Source organism: Taudactylus pleione, unplaced genomic scaffold (genome assembly GCF_031769625.1).
Source record: "Taudactylus pleione unplaced genomic scaffold, aTauple2 ptg000305l, whole genome shotgun sequence".
Classification (NCBI taxonomy): Eukaryota; Metazoa; Chordata; class Amphibia; order Anura; family Myobatrachidae; genus Taudactylus; species Taudactylus pleione.
This window is the reverse complement of record NW_028284706.1, coordinates 4,976,653-5,001,866: the sequence shown is the minus strand read 5'-3', so window position 1 is coordinate 5,001,866 and position 25,214 is coordinate 4,976,653. Positions and strand designations below refer to the sequence as shown.

The window sequence follows — 25,214 nt, the reverse complement described above, 5'->3', positions numbered from 1 at the left end:
TGATCCCAGATTTACGTTGGGCCTTTGATTTCCAAGGATCCCTTCTATACTTTACAAATATATGTTATCTAGAGCTGAGATTTGAGAAATTCATTGGTGCTAGATGCAGCAATATATGCAGTGTAATTAACTAGTCACTTGGGTGTAAAATATACTGGTTTCAATAAAGCCTCACCTATGTATTTACACAGCTAATTAGCAGCGTAAGCATTTTGAGCCACAGTCTGCATTTAATAGTGTTGATTTTCAGGAGGATGAACCAACCTCCCAATCCCACAATGCATTGAATCATGTCACCACCACTCTGCAGAATACCACATATCATGGTGGCCCCACCTACCCATTGTTCAATGCCATGATTGGAGACACCACCTCTATCAAGCACCTTCAAACTTAACGTCACCCTTCTCGATCTCATTAAAAATCTTGCAGAGTATATCCTTCATTGATGCCATGATACCCCACAAAAGCATGCCAAATTACTTGAATAAACTTACTGTACACTTTTGGGATTATAACTATTTTACTGTTATACTATAATATGATAATATGCATATTATGGGACTGATTTGAAGTTAGGAGCAAATCCAACTATTGGGTGCAAAAAGCAATGTAACCATAGAGTTGCCTGTATATGTGTGCAGGACGTAAGAACATGCAATATTTACCTTGTGGATAAATCTAGCTGTGTGTATGATTCAGAATAGCACTGTATGCATTTAGCATTATCTTATTACAACTTTCCATATTCCCTATTCTCTTCCCATCACTCAGTTACACCTCCGCTTCCAACCGTTGAGTGCCTTAGTGGAGTTATGAACATCTACATTTCGAAGTGCCAGCTAATAAAGAGCCAATAGAGTGCTTCAAATTTGGCCTTGATTGATAACACTGGGGCTCAGTGTGGTAGTGAGAATATATTGTGAATGATGAAACTAAAGTGACTTTTCATAATCCAATAAAGATCGGGCAGTGCGGTAACAATGTAACTGTAAGTGAAACTGGACAAACTGATTCGTTACTAAATGAACTTTGGTTAATATTTATAAAGTGTAACAAAAAAATAAACCCACAAAAGTTTTCACAGTTAGTCTAAATACAATTCCCTGTGAAAGCAAGGGAACTGAAAGAAAGAAATTAAAACAGTTATGTTAACTCTCTGGGCCTGATTCAGACCCGCTTGCGAGTGCTGAGCGCTCACAAGCGGGTTGGTGTTGGGCCAGTGCGCATGCGCACGATGGACCCGGCTCCGTCGTGCGCATGCGCAAGACCCGGATAGCGATGGGCAAGCCGTCGCTATGGGTCTCGCTACAAAAGGGGGCGTGCTGTCAATAGTGAGTGACAGCACGCCCCCCGTGCCGGGGGCGTGGCAGGCCAGATGGAGGCATTCCCATGGGAATGCCTACCGTCTGGGGCCCGCCCCACTGACATCACAAGTGATGTCAGTGGGAGTGCTTTTGGCTCTGATAGAGCCAAAAGCACTCCAGGCCTTGCGGCAGATGAGACACTACCACAAGGGTCTCGTCGCAAGCCCGATGGTCACGATGGTCTTGACCATCGTGACCATCTTTTTGGTCACTCGCTATAGCTGTGGGTGGTCACCCACAGCTATGCGAGCAGCCAGTGGGCCGCTCTAAAATCAGGAAGGACGGCCCTGATTCAGAGGGAGCGCTCTGTCAGAGCGTCCGGCTCTGAATCAGGGCCTCTGTTCACTATGTTGATGCAGATAAAGTCTGATTGACTTTTTTCACAGATAAATGATACTCACATCACTTATTCCAATACCCTGCACATTTATCCTAGAGGAATCCTCATAACCAGAAACAATGCTACTGCGGATGTGAGCTGCTCCTATCCCTTAAAATACAATAACGTTCAACTTAATGTCACTCTAAATGCAAAAATTTCGTAAGTATGATCCATATCCCCATATTACTATGACTATCTAAGGCAGGGATGGGGAACCTCAGGCCCGGGGGCCCTATAAGGCCCTCGGAATCATTTGGTCTGGCCCTCTGAGATTTTTTCTGCTAGCCTCATCTGCCTAGCAGGGTGCCTAGAATGGCAAAATGCAGCCAGAATCTATGCAATAGTGCCACCTGGAGGGCCCTTAGGATGCTTCAGATGGTCACAGCGCTGCCCTTACAACTCCCCTTAGCATCCTCAGGATGCTCTGAGCATTGTGGAAATCACCCGTAACTGTGGCCCCGCCCCCATGTGACGTCACCCGGTGAGGGCATAGCCTGCACCAAGCCCACAAATAATGTTATATATATCAAAATGGCCCTGGGCAGAAAAATGGTTCCCCACCCCTGGTCTAAGGCAAGACATTTATATTATAATTGGCCAGTATCTGAGGCATATTATAAGCATTAATCAGTGTATATATAGTCACAATAAATACCAAAGCGTAATACATTTGCCATAATGAGCAGCAATCTGCCAGCTCAGGATATTCAGTGTAATGATACCATTCTGCTGTGGTAACTATTGTCACTTCTGCCTGACATACAGTGTGATACATTTCATATTTTACTTTAAAGCATTATTTGCTAATCCCATGGAGAAATACATAATATTCTGGATACTTTTCTGATTTTATATATGTGACTTACTGTATTATTATTGTTATCAGGGTGATGTTATAAAATGTATTTTGCTATGGTACATCTAGATGTTGGCCTTAGTAGATATGGATATACTAACTGGGATGATACAGTACATTCCATTTAATTTGGTAATTGAACCTTATTGTCACTATTGTTAAAATAAGCACAATATTGTGTATTTCATCACAAAATCATGCTCAAATCTATATAACCCTGACAGGGGATTATTAGAGAATATTTCTTGTTGTCATATATATATTTTTATATCTGTATATTTCAGGTAAACACAGTTAACTGTGCCAGGAGCCGTTGGTGCCGTGACTGTTACTATGACTGCATATACAGATGACACATATACCAGTATAATAACGAGTGACACTGTACTGACAGTGGAACAGATTATATACTTTTCAATTTGGATACCAGAACTGGATGCAGAAACACTTTCAACTAAAGTGCTAAGGATATATGCCGGCCCAGGAGGAACAACACCCAATACAAATTACTATAATCTGACGACTGGATCAAATGGGTATGCTGATAATGCCAAGCTTTCTTACTGCTTTCTTATGTGCAATGTCTTCATAGAATATGGTGACTGGTATAAAACTCTTGTTAAATTGGGATTTTAGGCCCTGATTCAGAGCCGGACGCTCTGACCAGAGCGCTCGCTCTGAATCAGGGCCCACCTCCATTAAAATGGAGCGTCCTCCTGGACGCTCGTATAGCTGTGGGTCACCACCCACAGCATATACGGGCGTCCAACAAGATGGTCGCGATGGTCTTGACCATCGCGACCATCGGACTTGCGAGTGAAACCCTGTGGTCGGGTTTCTCAACCGCAAGGCCAGGAGTGATTTTGGCTTTATCAGAGCCAAAATCACTCCCACTGACATCACTAGTGATGTCAGTGGGGCCGGCTTCAGACGGTAGGCGTTCCCATAGGAACGCCTCCGCCTGGCAGGCACGCCCCCGGAATGCCCACCAAAGGGGGCGTGCTGTCAATCAACATCGACAGCACGCCCCCGTTGGTGCGAGACCCGGAGCGATGGAAAGTCCTTCACTCGCTGGGTCTCGCGCATGCGCACGATGGAGCTCCCTCCATCGTGCGCATGCGCAGTGGGGACCATCGACCCACTTGCGAGCGTACTGCCGCTCGCGAGTGGGTCTGAATGACCCCCTTAGTTCCAAAGATGTGCAAGTATTCCCCACAGTTTATTTTAGGGCCACATCACAAAAACAAAACTATAATTTGGGAATATTACATTTTCTTTTTAAAAGTTTATTGCATTTAATGGCTTATTATCCTGTCTAGATGTATTATGCTTTTATTTGGGGGCCATTTATATGGCAGATGACTTAAGCAGCACAGCATAATCTATATGTTAAATTACACCCATTTTATACTTCTTCTCCTATACATGAACTCACCACAGTTGAGCTGTTCCTGATTCATATGTACATCCAGGGGCTCATTTACATTTGTATGCATTTACACTTAGAACTAAGGAAGGAAAAGACACAACTGATAAAATGCATTTACCTGCATATGTTAATTAATTTGCATCCCAAAATACATTCAGTTCAAGATCAGTAACATTTCACTTGATGTATATCAGGTGTTGCCGCTGTGTACACTTACAGTATGCCTCTCTATAGCATAAGAATAGTGTACAGAAGGCATAGAAATGTGGATTGATAGTGTTAGTTGTAAATGCTTAACTTGTATTATGCTATTTTTACACAAGTGTCATATACATAATACAGAATAGTTTCTACACAAAATATAATTGATACAAACACAAATAGATATGAAATTAAGATAAATTAAATATACAGTAAACATCTGTTGTTTTCCCCTTTTATATTTCAATGGCATTCTTTTCTTCATTAGATTAAATAATACACTTTATATTAAATAAGGTGAAAAGATGGTTATGACGACTGTCGGGATGATATCCTGGCTGTCGGGATGCCGCTGTTCAGAATACTGACTCCGTCATCCCGACAGCCAGAATCCCGATACCCATAGGAACGCAAGGTATGTATTTTCCCTCCCCCTACCCTAACCCCTACCCTAACCCTTACCCTCCCTCACCGATGCCTAAACGTATGCCTTTCTAGTGCCTAAACCTAACCTCCCCCTCCCCGCACCCTAAACCTAAGACCCTCTCCCCAGGGCCTAAATCTAACCTCCCCCTAAACCTAAGACCCTCTCCCCTAGTGCCTAAACCTAACCTGCCCCTCCCCGCACCCTAATCCTAACCATCCCTACCCAGTGCCTAACCCTTCCCCTAATGCCTAACCCTGCTACCTAACACTAAGCTCCCCCTACACCCCGATACTTACCCTTCGGGATGGCCACTGTCGGGATACTGGTGCCGGGATCCCGACCTCTCTGGATTTCGGCGCCAGTATTTAGACCATCGGCATCCCGCACGCCTGGGTGCCAACTACATCCCCTTCATATAATATATCCACAATGCTAATTAATTGAATGCTATCAGCTGGAGGGGTCAATACGCAGTCAGTCAATGAGAATGGCTAATTAGTGTTGCTGATTGTCATCGCCATCATAGGTGAGGATATTGGCCTATGTGGTCAGACTGAAGGCAGTCTTATGTGCTAATTATTTCAGAATCACTTACACAAACAACAGGAAAGTTTAAGTGTACAGTATTTTATTTTATGTACATAAATATGACTACACATAAAATACAATTGATTAAATAACAAAACCCAGGAGGGTTCATCGTGCAAAGAACCTAATAAAGGGACTATAATCACTGAGGACCTCATTCAGAGTCGGTCGAAGCGGCTGCACGGTCGTATAGAAAAAGGGGCCGGATATGCAAATGATGCACACGCATGTTGCGTCCCTAAGGTCGGATCGTTAGCTGGCCGACCAAGGGGTGGATGCGGTCGGATCGCTAAAAATACGCCCACATCTCGTACGCATAGTGCGTCATCTCCAGCTACATAAGGATTAATCGCGAGCATCGTATGCCATCGGAACTGGTCGTAGAGCTAAAGGTTGACCTGACCCTCTCTTAAGCTCTACAATCATGTCAGTGTAAAACCACCCCTGTCACGTGTGCCATGATACTACTTTGTTAATTATGCACTCCCATAAAACGCCATTCGCATAATGAGGCACGCCTGCATTCGGATCTCCACATCCCCGTTTTCAAGCACCTATCCCTGTTACCACCCACAAACGCCGCAATCTGTCACTCAAACTACCGACCTGGCAGTGTTCAAGGAGAGAGAAATTTCTGATCGTAGCCGCTAGTTTGCGCACGCGCATTGCGAATTGTACGCATGTGCAGATCAGCGAACATCGGCTGCGTACGACCATGCGGCCGCTTCGACCGACTCTGAATGAAGTCCTGAGTCCCTTGGAGCGCTGAGCCGTGCTGTTAAATTTTCTGCCAGCAAGATAGGGACTAAGGGCCTGATTCAGAGCCGGACACAATATGCGAACGGTCGTTCTGAAAAGGGGCTGGCTATTTAAATAGAGCGCTCGCTCTTTGTGGTCTGTTGACGCCTCTGTGTCTGAACGAGCGAACGAAACATGCGGTCATTTTTTTTGTAAAAAAACGCCCCCTGGCCGCTCGCATCCTACATCATGTCCGCTATTTATTAGATTAATCGAGTACATCGAAAGGCATCTGAACTGCTCGCAGTGCTTGTGGTCTGGATTTTCCTACCACAATATTGCGTTCAGTTCAGGCTAAGAAACAACCAAGTGACGTGGTCGATGACGCTGCTGTGTTAATTATGCACACCCTTAAAACGCCCGTTTTGACCTTTTGGCACGCCTGCGTTCGGATCTCCACTCCCCGTTTTCAAGCACCTTCCCCCGTTACCACCCACAAACGCCTCATTCTGTCACTCAAATTAGCAGGCACTCACTATTTTGGGAGCGCTCGATTTCAGACCGCAATGAATGGTTCGCGCATGCGTATTACGATCCGTACGCATGCGCAGTTGGGCAAACATCGCTCGGAACGAACGAGCGGCCGCTTACGAGCGGCTCTGAATCAGGACCTAAGACCAATGTCCTCCTGTTTTTGCAGATCCACAAAGTATCACAGCCCACAGAGATTTCACCAATACCTTATTGATCAGTTGAACAAGAGCTATAGGCCCTCATTCAGAGCCACTCGCTATTTGCGGTTGTTCGTTCTAAAACAAGGGGTGGCTATTCAAATGAACCGTTCGCTAATTGCGGTCTGTTCACGCCTCTAAGTCTGAACGAGCGAGCAAAACTTGCGGTTGTAATTTTGAAAAATACGCCCCCTTGCCACTCGCACCATACGTCATGTCCACTATTTAATAGATTAATCGAGTACATCGAACAGCGTATGAACTGCTCACTATTCTTGTGGCTGGTTTTTTCAACCGCTATTTTGCGAGCAGTTCTGAGTAAAAAAAAAACAAGTGACGTGGTCAATGACGCTGCTGTATTAATTATGCACTCCCTTAAAACGCCCGTTTTGACCTTTAAGCACACCTGCGTTCGAATTCCACACCCCCATTTTCAAGCACCTTCCCCTGTTACCACCCACATATGCCTCCTTCTGTCACTCAAAATAGCAGGCATTCGCTATATAGCGAACAAACGATTTTCAGCCGCACTGACTGGTTCGCGCATGCGTATTAAAATCCGTACACATGCGCAGATGCGCGAACATCGGTCAGAACGAACGAGCGGCCGCTTACGAGCGGCTCTGAATCAGGGCCATAATCCCTAGTTAGTCTAAAAATGGAAAACACTCAGTGCTAATTTTATAGAGAATCAATTCAAATAAGTAGTTGGAATACTGCCTCAATCCTAATGATGGCCAATATGATAGAGCTGTACAATACACTGCCCCAACCAAGTGGAACTAGATTTGACAGTGCCAATGGGCCTTTGGCTTTGATAGAAAGTTGGACAGAAATTGGATGCTTGTGCTCCGGCACTGTCTACACCAAAAAAAATTGGTATATCTTCTCAATTGCAGATTTGCATGTAACTTGCAATGTGTCTGCCCCTGAATCTGAAAATGGGATTTACAGGACACCCACACAGTCTTGCTGAGACCAGATACCAATTAACATGTATCTTCTTCTCACACTTAATTACGAAATCATGCTGCTTCCTGATATGCTAATACCTAAAGAATAGTTATTTGTATTCAGTATTGGCTAACACATTTAAAAATTGTCCAAAAGTGATGCTAATTATGTTACTTGTGATACTGACATTGAGAAAAACATGCACTGTTAGGGGTCACAGAAAAACAAGTTTGGGAAACATTGGTCTATACCAGGGGTTCTCAAACTTTTTTGCTCTGGGACCCCATCTAACAATAAAAATTATTACAGGACCCCTGCAAGTTACTGCTGACTGACTGCCACACATGCGTGGTCAGCAGACTGCTCATGCACAGTAGCACTATGGAGACGCAAAACTGAAGTGAGGCATCTGCTAATGCAGGGGCAGAACTATGGGAGACAATGGAGGTGCCTCCTCTATTGCCCACAATATAGTCATCCCACTTGAGGCTATTCTATATTAGTGTTTTTGTGCATAAGTGATAGATAGCTATGCACCACAATTATTTTCCCTTTTGTTTTAGGGGGGCACCAAATTATAACTTGCCTCTGGGCATCTGGTATGAACTTACGCCACTGCGCTAATGCGATCATTTCATTTAGACATTGCAGGGACGAGCTCCTTTCAAAGCCTCTGGCCCTGCAAGGTGAGGTAGACAGTGACTGGGGAGACAGTGGGTGACTGGGGAGGCAAAGGGTGCCATAGGAGGCAGTGGATAACATGGAGAAGCTGTGGGTGATAGGGAGAAACAGTGGGTGATGGTGGCAGAGGGTGGCATGAAAAGGCAGAGGGTGACTGGGGAGGCAATAGGTGACATAGGAGGCAATTGGTAATAGGGAGAAGCAGTGGGTGATGGGGTAGGCAGAGGGTGTCATGTGACGAAGAGGCAGTAGGTGGCAGGGAGAAGCAAAGGATGGCAGTGGGTGAGAGGAAGGCAGTTGGTGGCAGCGAGAAGCAGTGGGTGACAGGCGGAGGAAGTGGGTGAAAGAGAGAAGCAGTGGGTGACAGGGGGAGGAAGTGGGTGTAAGAGAGAAGCAGTGGGTGACAGGTGGAGGAAGTGGGTGAAAGAGAGAAGCAGTGGGTGACAGGGGGAGGAAGTGGGTGAAAGAGAGAAGCAGTGGGTGACAGGGGGAGGAAGTGGGTGAAAGAGAGAAGCAGTGGGTGACAAGGAGCAGCAAAGGGTGTCAGGGAAGATAGTGGGTGACTGGGGAGGCAAAGGGTGAGATAGGAGGCAGTGGGTAACAGGGAGAACGAGTGGCTCACATGGGGAGGCAGAGGGTGACAGGAAGAGACAGAGGGTGGCAGGGGGTGACAGGATGACAGGGAGAGACAGAGGGTGATAGGGTGGAGGCAGATCATGGCATGGAAAGGCAGAGAGTGACTGGTGAGGCAATAGGTGACATAGGAGGCAGTGAGTAATAGGGAGAAGAAGTGGGTGACAGGGGGAGGCAAAGGGTGTCGGTGGGTGACAGAGAGGCAGTGGGTGGCAGGGAGAAGCAGAGGATGGCAGTGGGTGACTGGAGGCAGCAGTGGGTGGCAAGAAGCAGCAAAGGGTGGCAGGGAAGATAGTGAGTGACTGGGGAGGTAGTGGGAGGCTAAGGGTGACATAGGACACAGTGAGTAACAGGGAGAACCAGTGGGTGACAGGGGGAGGTAGTAGATGAGAAAGACAGAGGGTGCAGTGCGTTTCAAGGGGAAGGCAGTGGATGACAGGGGGGAGGCAATGGGTTTTTAATAAATTTGTTTTTTTCTGTTCCGCCCCTCCAGTTCCCACACTGTGTGCTCCCCTGTTCCCCCATAGGGTCTGTGCTCAACACTCCCCTCATTCCTCCTCCTGCTGAAGTTTCTTCTCCATACACAGCAATCAACACATTCTGTGTCCTCCCACCCTGGCAGCAGTGGTACCCCAGGCTGCACTTACTTAACATCTGCACAGACTGCAGAGAGAGTATGGCAGCTGGCTCCCCTGAGTCTGCTGCTGAGACTTGCTGCCTGTGTGTCAGTTTCTGCTGCTGGGCAGGAGGATAAGAGAAGCTGAGCACTGGGGTGGGGGCGGGGCTGCCTGATGACTCCTCGGATCTCTCAGCCAGTGATCCGAGGAGTCTGAAATAACAGACAGTTCAACTGGTTTCACTCTCCTCAGAGGGGTCATCAACCTCACCCCATATGAGTCGCGACCCCAAGCTGAGATGTCCGCAACCCACTTTGGGGTCATGACCCACAGTTTGAGAACTGCTGGTCTATACTATAGATTGTAGGGGAGAGAGTCTTCCAAACAATATTTCTGTATCAAACTAATTTATCTCATATAAATCTCATATAAATAACATGTGACCAGGAAAAAGTAAAATGCCATAATAAGTATACTGATATACATATATATATATATATATTTTTTATATATATATATATATACATATATATATATATATATAAATATGTATATATATATATATATATATATATATATACGACAGGCTTAATCCACGGCACTCAACCATCTGGGGTGCCCTTGGCATGTGACCACACCATCTACATGAAAAATATCATACAAACTCGGCACTCACATACTTTTCAAACTGCAGCTCCTTTGAACATAGGGAATGTTGGTTCCAAAATATTGCAATAATTTGTTAAGCTCACCACCACTTCACGGTCATTCCCATCTGGCCAGTCCCTACACTGATTCTCAGACAAATGAACTTGATCTGCCACCTTTGGCTCAAGCTGCATACATTTTAAACATGAAACTGGGTCGTGCCTTAAAGAGACAGGACCCCACCCAGGGCTATCAGTTAATAAGCACCTGGAAAAAGAAAAAAAGTTTGTCTTACATTTGAAAAACAGGGTGCCCTAGCAAGTGTGACCACAAAATTTAAATAAACGAGAGGCGTAATCCACGGCACTCAACAATCTGGGGTGCCCTTGGCATGTGACCACACCATCTACATAAAAAATATCATACAAACTCGGCACTCACATGCTTTTCAAACTTAAGCCTGTCGTTAAGCCTGTCGCTTGAGCCAAAGGTGGCAGATCAAGTTAATTTATCTGAGAATCAGTGTAGGGACTGGCCAGATGGGAATGACCGTGAAGTGGTGGTCAGCTTAACAAATTATTGCAATAGTTTTGGAACCAACATTCCCTATGTTCAAAGGAGTTGCAGTTTGAAAAGCATGTGAGTGCCGAGTTTGTATGATAATATATATATATATATATATATATATATATATATTATATACCCAGTAGGAGACGAGGCTGAGATTTGGAAGCACAAATCCTCCCACCTCATGGTTCGATGCCTGTCTCTTCTTGCTGACAGCTATATGGTCCAGTGCAATGATTACACCACATGCACAGCAGCCTTGGTAGAAAAAGTTTCTGCTACTGTACATGCAAAGCAGTTCTGTTCCATCCTTTATATGGGATTTTGTAGCTGTAGCTTTAGTAAAATCGTTATATATTACTATTATTGTGTTCATGAATTGAGCGGTTGGTTGAGGGACTTCCAGGCAGCTGGAAACAACCCCTACACATTTTGTAAGCCTGAAGTATGCCTGGCATAAGTAGATATGTGCATAGACCCCCGTGTTTTTGTTTTATGCAATAATAAATAGAGCCCATAGACACTTTTCCGATTATTATTGGGAAACAAAATAAACAGAGATGTAATGCTCCAAAAAGGGGAGTCTCTAACTACTCATTTATCATCTGCTTAAATTTTTTAGGTGCCCAGACCTCAGTAACGGTTCTGAGATAATCAGTATAACTAAAAATGGAGATGGTTCTGAAGCAAGATTCACATTGAAAGTCTTCTAGATTTACTAACTATGATGATGTCAACATCTATGCAGATGTAACGCTTTGCAGTGGCCAATGTATTACGGTAAGACTTTATCTAACAGCTTTACCTCACTGTACTAAGTTCATACCAGGACATGTTTTATATTTCAAATAAGCCATATCCATAATATGGGACTGATATGTATGCAGATAACACTCAAAGATTTTTTAGTGTTCCTAGTTACAGTGAAAATATATAATAATATTTTTGTATTTAGAGGCCTATTTATAAATAATATTTGTGGGATATTCAGGGGTACCTGCAAATATTAAGTAGCACCTGCAAGTACAATAGAGGGACTGCAACAGATTATCTCAATATTTCCTACAGTCCCTCTATTTCCAATAGCTGCCGCGGCCTCCATAGTTTTCTATGGGGCTGAGATGCTGTCAGATTTACCAAGCTCCAGTATTCAAAGCATTACAGAGTTTTGGCCCCACAACTAACACTGGGCCTGATTCAGAGCCAGACGCAAATGGCCGATCGTACGTTCGGCGTACGTGCCGAAATATGTAAATTTAAGCGCTCGTACGTAATTTCGAACGCACCAAAAATTCCACCCCAAAGTCTACTGACCCCTCCTCTACCTAACGAGCGAGCCAAATAGCGAGCGTACATCCCCAATGTGGCTTGCAGGGAACGCACGCACAAGTACAAACCGGAAGTGGGCCTGTCAGATTCCGATTACCTGCTCGTTTATTCTGCCTACCTCCCTCAATTGTATCATGCCAATCAATATATCAATTAGCTTAATTGCTCTTCACATGTGTTTTTTTTTTTTAATTGCAATAAACTTTACTCTTGTCCGTGTTTGTGTTTCTCCGCAGAATACGGACGGTTTAAACATTAGCTTTCTTTTGCCAAAATACATGTTTGAGCCAATTATCCATTTGTTTTCTGTGTTTTTACACACGCATATTTTACTGGGTTCTTTTCTTTATTTAAATTAGCTTACGCATGTCACTGCATCAAGCCTATCATAACTCTCAATAGATTTTTGGCCCTGTCGAACACATGACTCATACACTAACCAATAGAATGGTTCCTGTTAATTTCCCAACTACAATCCCAATCAAAATTATTTTCTTGTTTTTATTAAAACTGTTTTATTAAAAATACACCATTGCCATCATGAGAGCCTCTGCATTCACCAAGCGCGAGCTCCTGGTTTTAACAGAGGTGATGGACAGGCGGATCACTAGCCAGCCTCCCCCCATCACCAATCGTGAAAAGCGTGCCGCCTATGCGGAGGTTCGTGGACGCCTGCGTTCCTTCGGCTCACGCCGCCAGATCGGCCAGCTGGAGCGCAGGTGGTCCGACCTTCAACGGCGGACGCCCCGCTTGCTGGCATGCTTTCGCATGCGGATAGCGGAAAGTAAGTTTTTTTGTCTTTTTTGTAAGATGTTTATCTTTGTGGCCCTATCTGCGTGTGCATGTTTTCTTGTATGGTCTGTTTATTCTTTGCACTCATATCTGCGTGTGCATGTTTTCTTGTATGGCCTGTTTATTCTTTGTACTCATATCTGCGTGTGCATGTTTTCTTGTATGGCCTGTTTATTCTTTGTACTCATATCTGCGTGTGCATGTTTTCTTGTATGGCCTGTTTATTCTTTGTACTCATATCTGCGTGTGCATGTTTTCTTGTATGGCCTGTTTATTCTTTGTACTCATATCTGCGTGTGCATGTTTTCTTGAATGGCCTGTTTATTCTTTGTACTCATATCTGCATGTGCATGTTTTAATTTCTTTGGGTTAAACAATTAGCGTTTAACAAGGTGATGTTCTAAACTAACCTCAATTTGTTTTCCATCATTTAGGGGCAGAGTGAAGACTACGGCGTCATCGCCGTCAAAGACGGCACTCTCGTCCCCTCTCCCCAACCCCCAGCCAAACCTCCTCTCCCCAAAATACCCATAATTCCCCCTCCCCAGCCTGTCCAGACCCTGTCGCCCATCCCTCTGTGCTAGTTCCCCTCCATCCCAATTCCCCCTCCCCTCAACCCACCCCTCTCTTGACCACCCCATCTCCGGAATCAGTGATCACCCCTCCCACCTCCTTGGGAAATTTGACCACCTCCGAGGAGGACGAGGGAGTTGTTTCGGGGCCAGCCGTCATTCATAACGGTATGTTTCCCTTTTATCCTTTTATGTTGTTGAAAATGTGTTGATCTAATCCTTTGTCTGTGCCTTTTCCTTTTTTTGGTTTTCCAAAAGTTCTGTTTGTATTTATTTTTCACAGCGGATTTCCCCATACACATATCCCACATGGCAAAACAGTCAAACTTGTATGTCTGGCTTATGGTTGTTTTTTTTTTATGGTTTTGTGTTTGTCCTTTTTTTGTGGCTTCTGGGTTTTTGTTAAAATGTGCTTTTTGCAACACTATTGTCACTTTTTGATAACTCTCTTTTGCTTGTGTTTTTTTTGAGATTCATAAATTAGGGATTCATTGTAGTAAGCACCACAATTTTCTAACCCACAGAGGACCAGAGGCGTTTGGCGGACCTAGCCGGGTGCGTCCAAGTTATGCGGGGGCACGTGATCGGCCTGCTGGTGGTCCTGGATCGTATGGCAGGGATCCTGCATCCCTATTTTTTTTGTTTTAACCCGCAAATTATTTTTCCTAATTAAAAAGTTTAATTTTTAGTTCAGTCTCATTCCTTGTCTCAAAATCTTAGATTGTTTAAACTTACATAAGTAGACTCTTGCAGCAAGTATTTGCAACTAATGTCACTAAGATTGTGTTATGTTGTTTTTTTTAAAGCAGGCACATGAAACAGCTAACACTAACAATAGGTTTTGCGAGTTTACAGGTTTTTTTTTTAAACTTTAAAAAATTTTCAGGTTACAATTTTGTGGGAAACCTGCTTAGGCCGAGATTCCAAAGCATACTGATTCTACATAATACCTTTTGGTGTTGGTTTGGACCCACAAAGCATAGTTAAATAATGTGCAAATTGCCACATTACAGGATTAACCCTTAAGCAAATTTAACGTGGGCGAACCTGCTTACACTTGCTTGTAATGTACATTAAAATTTTTGGGTTTACAAAAGCAAAAAATTTATTCACCACATAAAAAAAAAAAAAAAGTGTTGGTTCACAAACAATACACACAGTGATAACAAAATGTAAATACCAGCAAACATCATAAGACAAACTAAAAGAAAAATCAAGTACTGGTTGACGAATGAGCATGCCAACATGATTCAACAAATGTTGCATTTCAAAATTGGGTCCAGAATATATATCCAATGTGTCCCCATGAAGTAATTTTTTGGTAGCAGGAAGTAGTCATCGTTTCAGTCCAAAAGATTATGAAATAAAACACAAGATGGGAAATAAAAAACAATTAATTTGATGGTCTCAAAAAATCCTTACGACATTGTGTCAAAGAACTTCTTTTGTGCCAATAATTACCTAAAATATCTGGCCACCACATCATCGCATATGGCCCCCCCACATACTGACCTCCGACCAACCTCGGGAGGGCCATCCTCAGGCAAGGCATCCTCTGGCTGCATTGGGACACCACTCCTTATGGCGATGTTGTGAAATATCCCACACAGGACCACAATTTTCGAAACCATATCCAGCAAATACATGAGTTCGCCACCAGAGTGGTGGAGGCATCTGAATCGGCCTTTTAAAAGGCCGATACAGCGCTCCACCACTTGCCTGGTGGCTGTAAGTGCGGAATTAAAATTACTTTGTGGCCGTGGTGTGGGAGCCAAATAAGGAGTGAGCAGCCAGGTTTCCACTTACCCAGAAGCCACGCATCACCAGCTTGTAGGTTGTCTAATTTTTGCCATATCCCTGATTGCCGGATGACGAATGAGTCATGTGCACTCCCTGGTAATTTTGCATTCAGGGACAGGATCTGGAGGGAGGCATCACATACCACCATTACATTCAGTGAGTGATAGTGTTTGCGGTTCCTAAAAATGGCCTCCAGCCGTGCTGGAGGCTGAAGTGGTATGTGAGTACCATCCACAACCCCTATGATGTGTGGGAAGCCAGCTATTTGGTAAAAATTGGCCTTGGCCACACTAAGGGCACCCATATCCAAAGGCATTTTAATAAAATGATGGAGGTGCTTGAAAAGGGCCTCCATCACTGCCCTCAGGATCCTGGAAAAGGAGGATTGGGATATTCCCGCAACTATTCCCACCGTGGTTTGAAAGCATCCTGAGGCACAGAAATGTAACACCGCCATAAATTGCATAAGTGGTGGTATTGCTGTAGGACTGTCAATTTGCCGCTCAAGATCACTCTCTATTAATGAGAGAGTGTCTATGATGATTTGGGGTGGAAAATGGTAGCGTTTTAACACCTCATCATCAGGCATTCCAAAAAGGGAGACACGTGTTCGATATATCTGGGGACTTGCACGCCTACGATGCCTACGCCTGGGACAAGATTGAGGTTGGTCGGCTTCCAGGAGCATGGTCACAACAATCCGACCAAGATCAACCTGAAATGGCAAGAATTGAATTTAAGGTTTGTTTGCCCCAAAAAATAATGAAAAATACTTATCTTTACGATACAATCCAATGATGCTTAATCATTGTCATGATTTACAAAGCCTAAAGAAAAAAATACCCGAACAAGGAAAAAATGTTTGGTGGCCATTTAGGATTCTTAATTTGGTAAAAGACAAAACATAAAAGGGGATAAACACACATTTCTCCAAAGAGCAAACCGACAGTGCGCAAACTTCCACAATTTGGGGCCCAAAAAAAACCAAGATTGGGAACGGTAAATATCACCCAATTTAACTACAGAAAATAAGCAGACAAAAATGCGCTAATTAGTTCGCAATTTAACTACAGAAAATAAGCAGACAAAAATGCGCTAATTAGTTTGCAATTTAACTACAGAAAATAAGCAGACAAAAATGCGCTAACTAGTTCGCAATTTAACTACAGAAAATAAGCAGACAAAAATGCGCTAATTAGTTTGCAATTTAACTACAGAAAATAAGCAGACAAAAATGCGCTAATTAGTTTGCAATTTAACTACAGAAAGTAAGCAGACAAAAATGCGCTAATTAGTTCGCAATTTAACTGCAGAAAATAAGCAGACAAAAATGCGCTAATTAGTTCAGACATTTAGGAAACACAAAACCAAAGGTAAAAACTGTAAGGTGCACAAAAGTTGCGTAAAAAATGACATGAACATTTAACAAACATGTGAAAATCCAAACTTACCAATACAGGATATATAAGTCACCGGACTAAAAGGTTGTTGGGGCAGAGCCAAAAGAAACCTACAAAAGGAGAATTTTGAAAAATTTAGCGAGCAAAAACTAAATAAAAGAAGGATAGCCAAATTGAACAAAAGGAAGACGTCAAAAAACTTACCAAAAAAATACAACACAACTAAAAGAACCACACCAAAAAAAGCGAGCGGAAAGATAAACTGAAAAAAAACGCACAGAAAAAATTGCCAAACACCGCCAAATACAATTCCCGCCAACAATCCACTCCGACCAACGTAACCTCCAACAACCAACACCCGCCACCTAGACTCGAGACGGCCAAAGCCATAAATAGTGTTTCTTTTCCGGCTCAAATTAAGGAGGGATCATAGGAACGCACAATTAATGATGCGGCCGAATAATAAGGACGCATGTATAAATCTGTCACGACAAAAAAAAAGGTCTGGTGTATTTCTTGTTTTGGTATAAGAAATGGCTACAGACCAGCCAAACAATGGCCAAGAGGCAGCCTGTAAGTTTTTCTGGCATTTCCAAACAAGGATTATTTTGAAACAGAATATAGTGAAAGTTTGCAAGCTAAAATTTTACCATTTTATTGAAAATAGGTGTGGAGGATGACATGGAAGAGGCTGCTGGGCCCAGTATTTCGGGCAAAGCAGGGAAAAAGAAAAGGCAGCCACAATTCACAAGAAAGGAGATGGAGGTTTTGGTTCAGAAGTGTGTGGACATCCTGCCACAGGCAGACAGGAATATGGGTGCAAGCCAGAAGTGGAGAATGTGGGAGGAGATAGCCAGTGCTGTCAATAGGGTGGGTGATTATGTCCGTCTAGCCCGGGATATCAAACGGCGGTAAGTAAAAACTTGACCCCCCCCCAAAAAAAACAGGGTGAAATAATGCAGGAATAATGGCTACTTTTTCACCCACAGATGGCAAGACTTCAAATATCGCCTGAAACAAAAAATGGCTGAAAGGGCTAGGCATGCAAGGGGGACAGGTGGGGGTCCCACTCCTGTGTCATTGGAGTTTAATGATTTGGAAGAGCTGGCACAGGGGTGTGTGCAGGATGTGGAGGTGTTTGGCGTGTCCAACATGGATACGGAAATGCCAGACTTTGCGGCTCCTCATGTTGTCCCAGGTGAATGTTGTGAAGTAACCAACTCTGAAATGTTAATGTTACAATATGTAGATTGTAATGTTCCTATTTTCTCTTTTTTCTCACAGAGACACAGGCAGATGAGTCTGCTCCAGAGGGAAGCCTTGGCCGCAGAATTTCTGCTGGCTCAGCAGGGGAGGAACCAGTACATCAGGCTGAGGACCCTGCAGAATCCAGTCCTGGGCAATCCCCCTCGCAGGCAGTGGCACTCCTCACAGAACTCAATTTTAAATCGGATTCCCATACGGAGATTCTGCAGAGGATGGATGCCAGTCTGCTACGGGTGGCTGAGGCCCTGGAGCAAAATGCGGTGGCCGACGTGACCATTGGTCAGGCCCTGGCTGAAAATACCAGGGCCAACATCTGAATCGCCAATGCCCTAAAGCAGCTCGTTCGCCAGCACATGGTAGAGCCGACCTCCCTTCCTGCCGGAACATCAGGATCCTCCACCTCTGGCACAACAACAGCCATTCCTCCAAATGTGCCTAGCCCTGTGCCTAGTCCAGAGGCCACAACATCTGCCTCTGGACAGGCCAGCCAGAGGACATCCCAGAGCCGGTCTGGCACCCACCCTACCCCAGCCAAACGGGGAAAGAAACGATGACAGCACTGGCTACTTTGCCCACACTCCTTCTGTGCTTGCCCCATATTCCTTTCTGGCCAAAACTTCCCTTTCCTTTCTTGTGAATTTTTTTTTTAAATTTTTTCATTTTTGATCCAAAAATATCATTTGACCAAAAATATGTGCCAAATATTAGTGGGTAACAAGGACCCCAAAAATGTACGTGACAATGCACATGATTTGTTTTAAAATGTGTTTTGCAAATAAAACCTACAAATTGTTCTCAACTGTATTGTGACATTAATTGACAATTGGTTTAAAGTTAATTCTGTCCCACAAGGGAAAAACGAAATCTGAGTTTGGGACTTTCCCAAAATCAAGGGTTAAAACAAAATGTTACTTTAAGGAACACTTTGGTATAAATTTAAAAAAAAAAAGCAGCCCAATGCAAAAGGTTACAATACACACAAACATGATTACAATATTGTTACAAAATGCAAAAATACTAACCAAATTGTAAAATACATTCCTACAAAAAAACGCTAATCGCCATTGTGTTCGAGTAATCCAGACCCTAAGCTGTGCGAGCAGTTTGAACGGAAAGAGGATCAGCCAGTGACGTATGAGTTGGTACGAACACATTGGACGTTCGCATGAGCTAATTTATGTACGCCCAAAAAACGCCTCGCCACGCCTGCGTTTTCCCATCTCCACCCCCGTCAACGCCCAAAAACGGCCTGTTCTGTCAATCACATTTGACATGTCACTTCCTGTTCACAATTTGCCGAACGAGTGAGAAAAAGCTCGCAAACTGCCGTACGCACATGCGCAGTGTTACACCGCGCATGCGCGGTTTCACAACATCGGAACGCAACGAGCGTACTGCTGTTAACGAGCGGCTCTGAATGAGGGCCACTGTCTGAAGAATGTGTTACCCACTGTACCCTATGGACTAAATTTTACACAAATTACCGGGAGAAGGTTCCTCCAGAACCCTCCTAGCAATGGCTACCACACATGTGTGGTCAGCAGACCACGCATGTGCAGTAGCACAGAGGAGACCTGATAGAGTTTAGCTAGCGCCATCTGAAGATGATGTTATAAGCTATGGCCTATTGACTACATTTCACAAAAATTACTGGGAGACACAATGGCTGCTGCACATGTGTTGTCAGCAGACCGCACATGTGCAGTAGCACACAGGAGTTCCGATATAGGAAAGATGTGACAGCTGATGTGGTCACTTCACTCTGAACACATCACTGTGATGGGCTACTGCATGTGAGTTTTGATACATTTGGGTGAAACTTTGCTACTTATGGCCGCAAATAGTGGTGATTATAAATTATATCTATCGATAGAGATGAGCAGTTCAGTTTTACTCTGTTATGTTTGGATCTCAAAAACGGCATCATATTGACTATCCAGCTCTCATGTGTTTTGGATAGCCAATAGAATATACAATCTAATCCGAACTTGAACTAATTTGGCAGTAAGAACGGAGTCAAAACCGAACCGCTGAAATAGGTCTAAAACCTGATAATTGATAAATATGCATGCCCCTTAAACTTATCTACAATATTAAAGCTATTATTAAGACAGTTAGAAGAATTACATATAGTACCAAACTCACAGTTGACTAGATTAAGGTGCAACTGTTGAAGTATTGGAATGTTTAAGAATCAGACAAAAGTTTATAAAGTGATATTTAAAATAAAAATTAAAAAAAAGTTTCTTTCACAGGAGGTTTCAAAAATATCTTTACTAGAGACAGAGGGTCTCATTCAGACCCGCTCGTGAGCGCAGGACGCTCGCAAGTGGGTCGATGTTACCCCAAAGCGCATGCGCACGATGGAGGGAGCTCCATCGTGCGCATGCGCGAGACCCGGACAGCGACAGCCAAGCTGTCGCTCCGGGTCTCGCACCAAAGGGGGCGTGCTGTCGATGGTGACTGACAGCACGCCTCCTTTGGTGGGCGTGCTGGGGGTGTGGCTGCCAGACGGAGGCGTTCCCATAGGAACGCTTACTGTCTGGGTCCGGCCCCACTGACATCACTAGTGATGTCAGTGGGAGTGATTTTGGCTCTGATTATTTTTTTTCTGTGAGTACCCGGGAACCCATCTTCCACATTTGTTATTTTTTTTGTTTGAACCCTTCAAAGCGGACGATGTGCAGAACTTGTCATCTGCAGTAGAGCATAGGAGTTCCAAAAGAGGAGGGAAGTAATATATCCGGGCAAAACTTTTTATTGCCACGAATAGCTGCAAAACATCTAATTTTCTACATTCGAGATTCATACTATTTGCCTCATCCAACCTGTTAACCTTTGAGTAGCTGTCATTTATTTTCCCCCTGCCCTATCTCCAAATTCACTGATAACTTTGCTTCCTGGTTCCCCTACATCCTCTACTGAGACCTTCCAACCCTCATCTTAGGTGACTAATATCCCTATTTATGTTTCCACAGAATCCTCTGCCTCTTAATGCCTTACGCTCACATAATCATTTGGTCTCTCCCAATGGACCTCCTTACACTCTCATGTGAGTGGATACACACTTGATCTGGTCATCACTCACCATTGTAATATTTCTGATTACACCAACACCCCATTCTCCCTTGCTAACCATCATCTTCTCTCTTTCAATTTGTCTTTCACTCATTCTTCTCCTCCTATGGTTACCATCACTAAGCATAACTTTGAGGGTATCAATACCACTTCCTTATCCTCCTTGCTTGACTCATGTCTCTCTATTCTGTCTCTCTCTAAACAAGCCCTTCCCTATACAATGGCTACATTACTTCTGCTCATTCTGCTCTTGACTCTGTAGCTCTGGCAAACACTACTCACACTCGCAGATCCACACCTCAAACCTGGCATTCCAAATGCACCAGATACCTGCAAAAATGTCAGAAAAGATATCACACTTTAAGGCAGACTTCCTCCATTTCAAATGTAAGCTCTCATCCTACAGTGCTGCCATTTCCCTCTCTAAGCAGTCATATTTCAAAAACCTCATCGCATCCCAGTGCTCACACCTCTGGTGTCTTTTCACCACTTTCAACTCCGTCCTCTGCCCGCCCCCTCCTCGCCTCACTTTCTCCCTCTCTGCCCTTGACATTGCCACCAAATTTATATCTCAAATTTACTCCATATGTCAGTAAATTACATTCCACCAGACCCCCAGTAATCCACCCCCTCCTTTCCCAAACCACCACTCCCTATCCATCATACCAACTTTAAAATCTTTCTTCTCGGTATCTGGAGAGGAACTCATGTCCCTCATCTGGTCCTCCACTCTTCCACCTCCCCCACTGACCCTATCCCCTCCCGCCTCCTCCATTAACACTCTCCTTCTGGCTGTTCACATCTTGCCCACCTCCACAATATTTCTCTCTCATCAGGCACTGTCCCTTCTGCATTGAAGAATGTACTTGTCTCTTCCATTCTTAAAAATCCTATCATTGACCCTAGCACTCTCATGTTTCCCCCATGAATCCCAACACTGGAACTGTTTTCAGAACATTGGCCTTCCCTGTCCCACATTTGGGTTTATCTACAGTTCAGTGTTAATATGTAGTATTAGGAATCAATAGTCAGTAAGAAGACAGAATAGTGCTCAAAATAATGATAAATACGTCAATGTGACCACTTCATTCAAAAAGTTGGCTACATGTGTAATAAGTATTCATTATCAGTTTTCAGGCCCAATAATTATCATTTATTGCGGCAATAAGAAATTAAAGATCACATGAATGAATAAAGCCATGCAGGGACAAGGACTCCAAAAGGAGCTTATCCCTGCGATTGTGTTGGAAGTGAAGTAAAGTCACTTTACTTTCCCTTTGGGACCCCACCACTGTTCTTAGCATGTGCGGTCTACCGACCACGCTTGTGCAAGCACCCATTGTCAGGGAGAGATCCTATAGATCCATCTTGCAATAAACCCTGTGGAGTATAGCCTATTGTGCAGTGCACAACATGGAGTATGTATTCAAAATTTACTTTCTTATCAAGCATCCTATATACAGTATATTGAGTAAAACCTGTGTTTCTGGTGCTGACCTGAACTACAGTAGTTGAGAAAGTGCAGTTAGGCAGAATCCTTGAGCAGAAAAGCAAATCTGTTGTCTGGATCACAATACAACCAATCTCCTTACAAATTCCTTCTTTGTCTATGTATTACCCTAGGAACCATGACTATGAAATAATGAGCCAAAGTATTGAATAAATCTGCAATTAGCATATAACTGACAAATCAAAACTTTACATGGAATTTCCAACCACACTATATAGTCCCTGCAAGCCCCTGGGTAGCTAAGAAGTACTGCAAAGCCATTGTTGTTTTTAAAAAAAGAGTGCTATGACATAGAGGATGACAAGGTTTCCTTCAGTGCTGCAAAGTGATCTCGGTAAAACATGGTCACTGTATAGTGCACCTACATAGTATTATATAACATTTTAAAGAAAAAAGTATTTGTACCTAGCACAGTGCAAAAATATGTTAGATAATATATACATTTATTTTATACTATCCTTAGATAAAAGCTATGAAGGTTGTGTCTCCAACTTCTTTGATTTCTCTTTTTTCTTATAGTAATGTCACATGAATATAAATGGTGACATTTTTAATAGTATCTCTACTTGTAAAGAGCCCTAACATTTCCATATCTGTCTTTTCTATGCTGAACAGACTTGTGGTGCTAACAGCAAATCAGATGATCGTTCCTCAGATGGGAATGTAGCAAGTGTCGGTATAGAACTTACAGCTTGTAAGTAGCCCTGTAATAAATCAACTAACTACAGTAAATTTAGTAATCACATATTTACATTGGCAATAAGTTCTCAGAAATACTATTTTTGTATAACAGTATTAATGATGTATAATCAAATGAAGTAATAAATTCACCTAATGCATGTGTGTACAGTGTAATGTTCACAGGGAAACTCCTAGTAACATATTAGTTAATGATTTGCCCCTAAATGTAACACTTTTAACAAAATTAATAATAAATATATCTTTGTATACATTTCACCACTTATATTATTACATGTAGTTCTGAATTGAGCTTTACAAAATAATTGAAGTTTAAAATGTATTTAATTAAACATATTCCAAATAGTACACTGCATGTGATTTCCCCCTTCCACCTACAGTACACCATAAATGGTTACATTGTTAGCCTGTCCCAATGAGGGGACATCAACTGCACTTCTACAGTGGGGGGGATTCTATACTTTATATTGTAACTTAATACAAAAGTCATGATAATTCCAGTTCAGCATGCTAACTTTATGATGTCATCTATGTGACTTCACCCATTTCAGCCATAATCTTATTAGTTGCTATTATTACTAGTAATGATAAACACAATGTATCCTTTTAATCTATGCAGGGCACATGTCTAACTTTACATTTGCTTACCTTTTACAGATGAAACTGTCTTTTCTGGAGCCGTAGATCATAAGTGATTTTCTTGCAATTTTACACATATTTCACATGTGCAAATTATGTCAATAAGGCTCAAAACATTTAATCATTGCTGGAGAGTGGAAAATGTCCATTAAGTACAACAACCTCTAATATCAGCATGGTAGCAAAATAAACCAACAAATAATATACAGACATCTGAAGTGTTCGGCAGTGGTTGATGGCTACTGTACACAGACAGGGAAAACTAGAAATACAGCTGTGGCAGAGGCTTTAATACCACTATGACAGCTCATACAGTTGCCAGGGGACACATAAGGGAGAAGGGACCTATGAATGTGTGCACCACCAAATCTAGAAGCACATGCTCTGTTCTTCTGAGAGTATATGGGGCTCACATTTGTACTTCCAGTTCCATTTTTTTTAAATAAAATGAAAATATTGTATTTAACATACAACAGTATATATAATAAATAGATTATATAATGTATAAATTAATTTTTACAACTATTCTTAATATTTTTTCTAATAAATAAATTAATAAAGTTAATTTAATATTACCGCATTCTTAAATGAAGAAACATTTTTTCTAATGCTTTTTATACTGCGTAGTGGTATCAAACCAAATCACATTTTATTATATGGCAAAGTAACTATCTATGTCAATGTAAATGATTGCTCTGAGAGATAGATAATCAATTTCATTTTTATCCTGTGTCCCGAATATATAAACATATATCTATCCAAACTATGCTGCATAGACTAAACCTCCATCTGTTTGCATTTTATTGTAGGTTTCCCCATGCCATGGACGCTGTTTTCCCTCATCTCATCTCTGCTCTGTGTGAAGTTGATGTAAATGCATTACTGCTTCCTGTTAGTGCCAATATGGGGGTCCACAACCTGAACCAAAGCAGATTGGATTGAGAAAAACATTCTTATTACTTCCTTTGTACAGTACGTCAACCTACATTATTTATTTTGCAGCCACAACAATTATATAAATGAAAAAAGACATTATAGTGGTAGTCTATGTGGACCTATATTGTATGCAGGGGTGGATTGGCCGTTACTTTAAGAGGGAAGATTCCCGATGGGCTGGTTGGACTATGGGGCTGCTGAACATCTGTGGCCCCACCCCCCTATACTCATCACCCAGCTGTCAGTTTTATTGCATGACAGTCAGTCCGGCGCCGGCTGCCTGTCACTGCTAGTAGAGCTGCCCGCGGCCCGGGACTGTCAGGCGCATGCGCAATGGCTTTGTGTATGGTTATGACTAGAATAGGGGGCTGCAG

At 42.9% G+C, this 25,214-nt stretch overlaps 1 pseudogene; it reads left to right on the top strand.

Moving 5' to 3' along the window:
• The first annotated feature begins 776 nt into the window (after positions 1 to 776).
• On the top strand, positions 777 to 24,846 carry LOC148511540 (uromodulin-like; annotated as a pseudogene).
• The last annotated feature ends 368 nt before the right edge of the window (positions 24,847 to 25,214 follow it).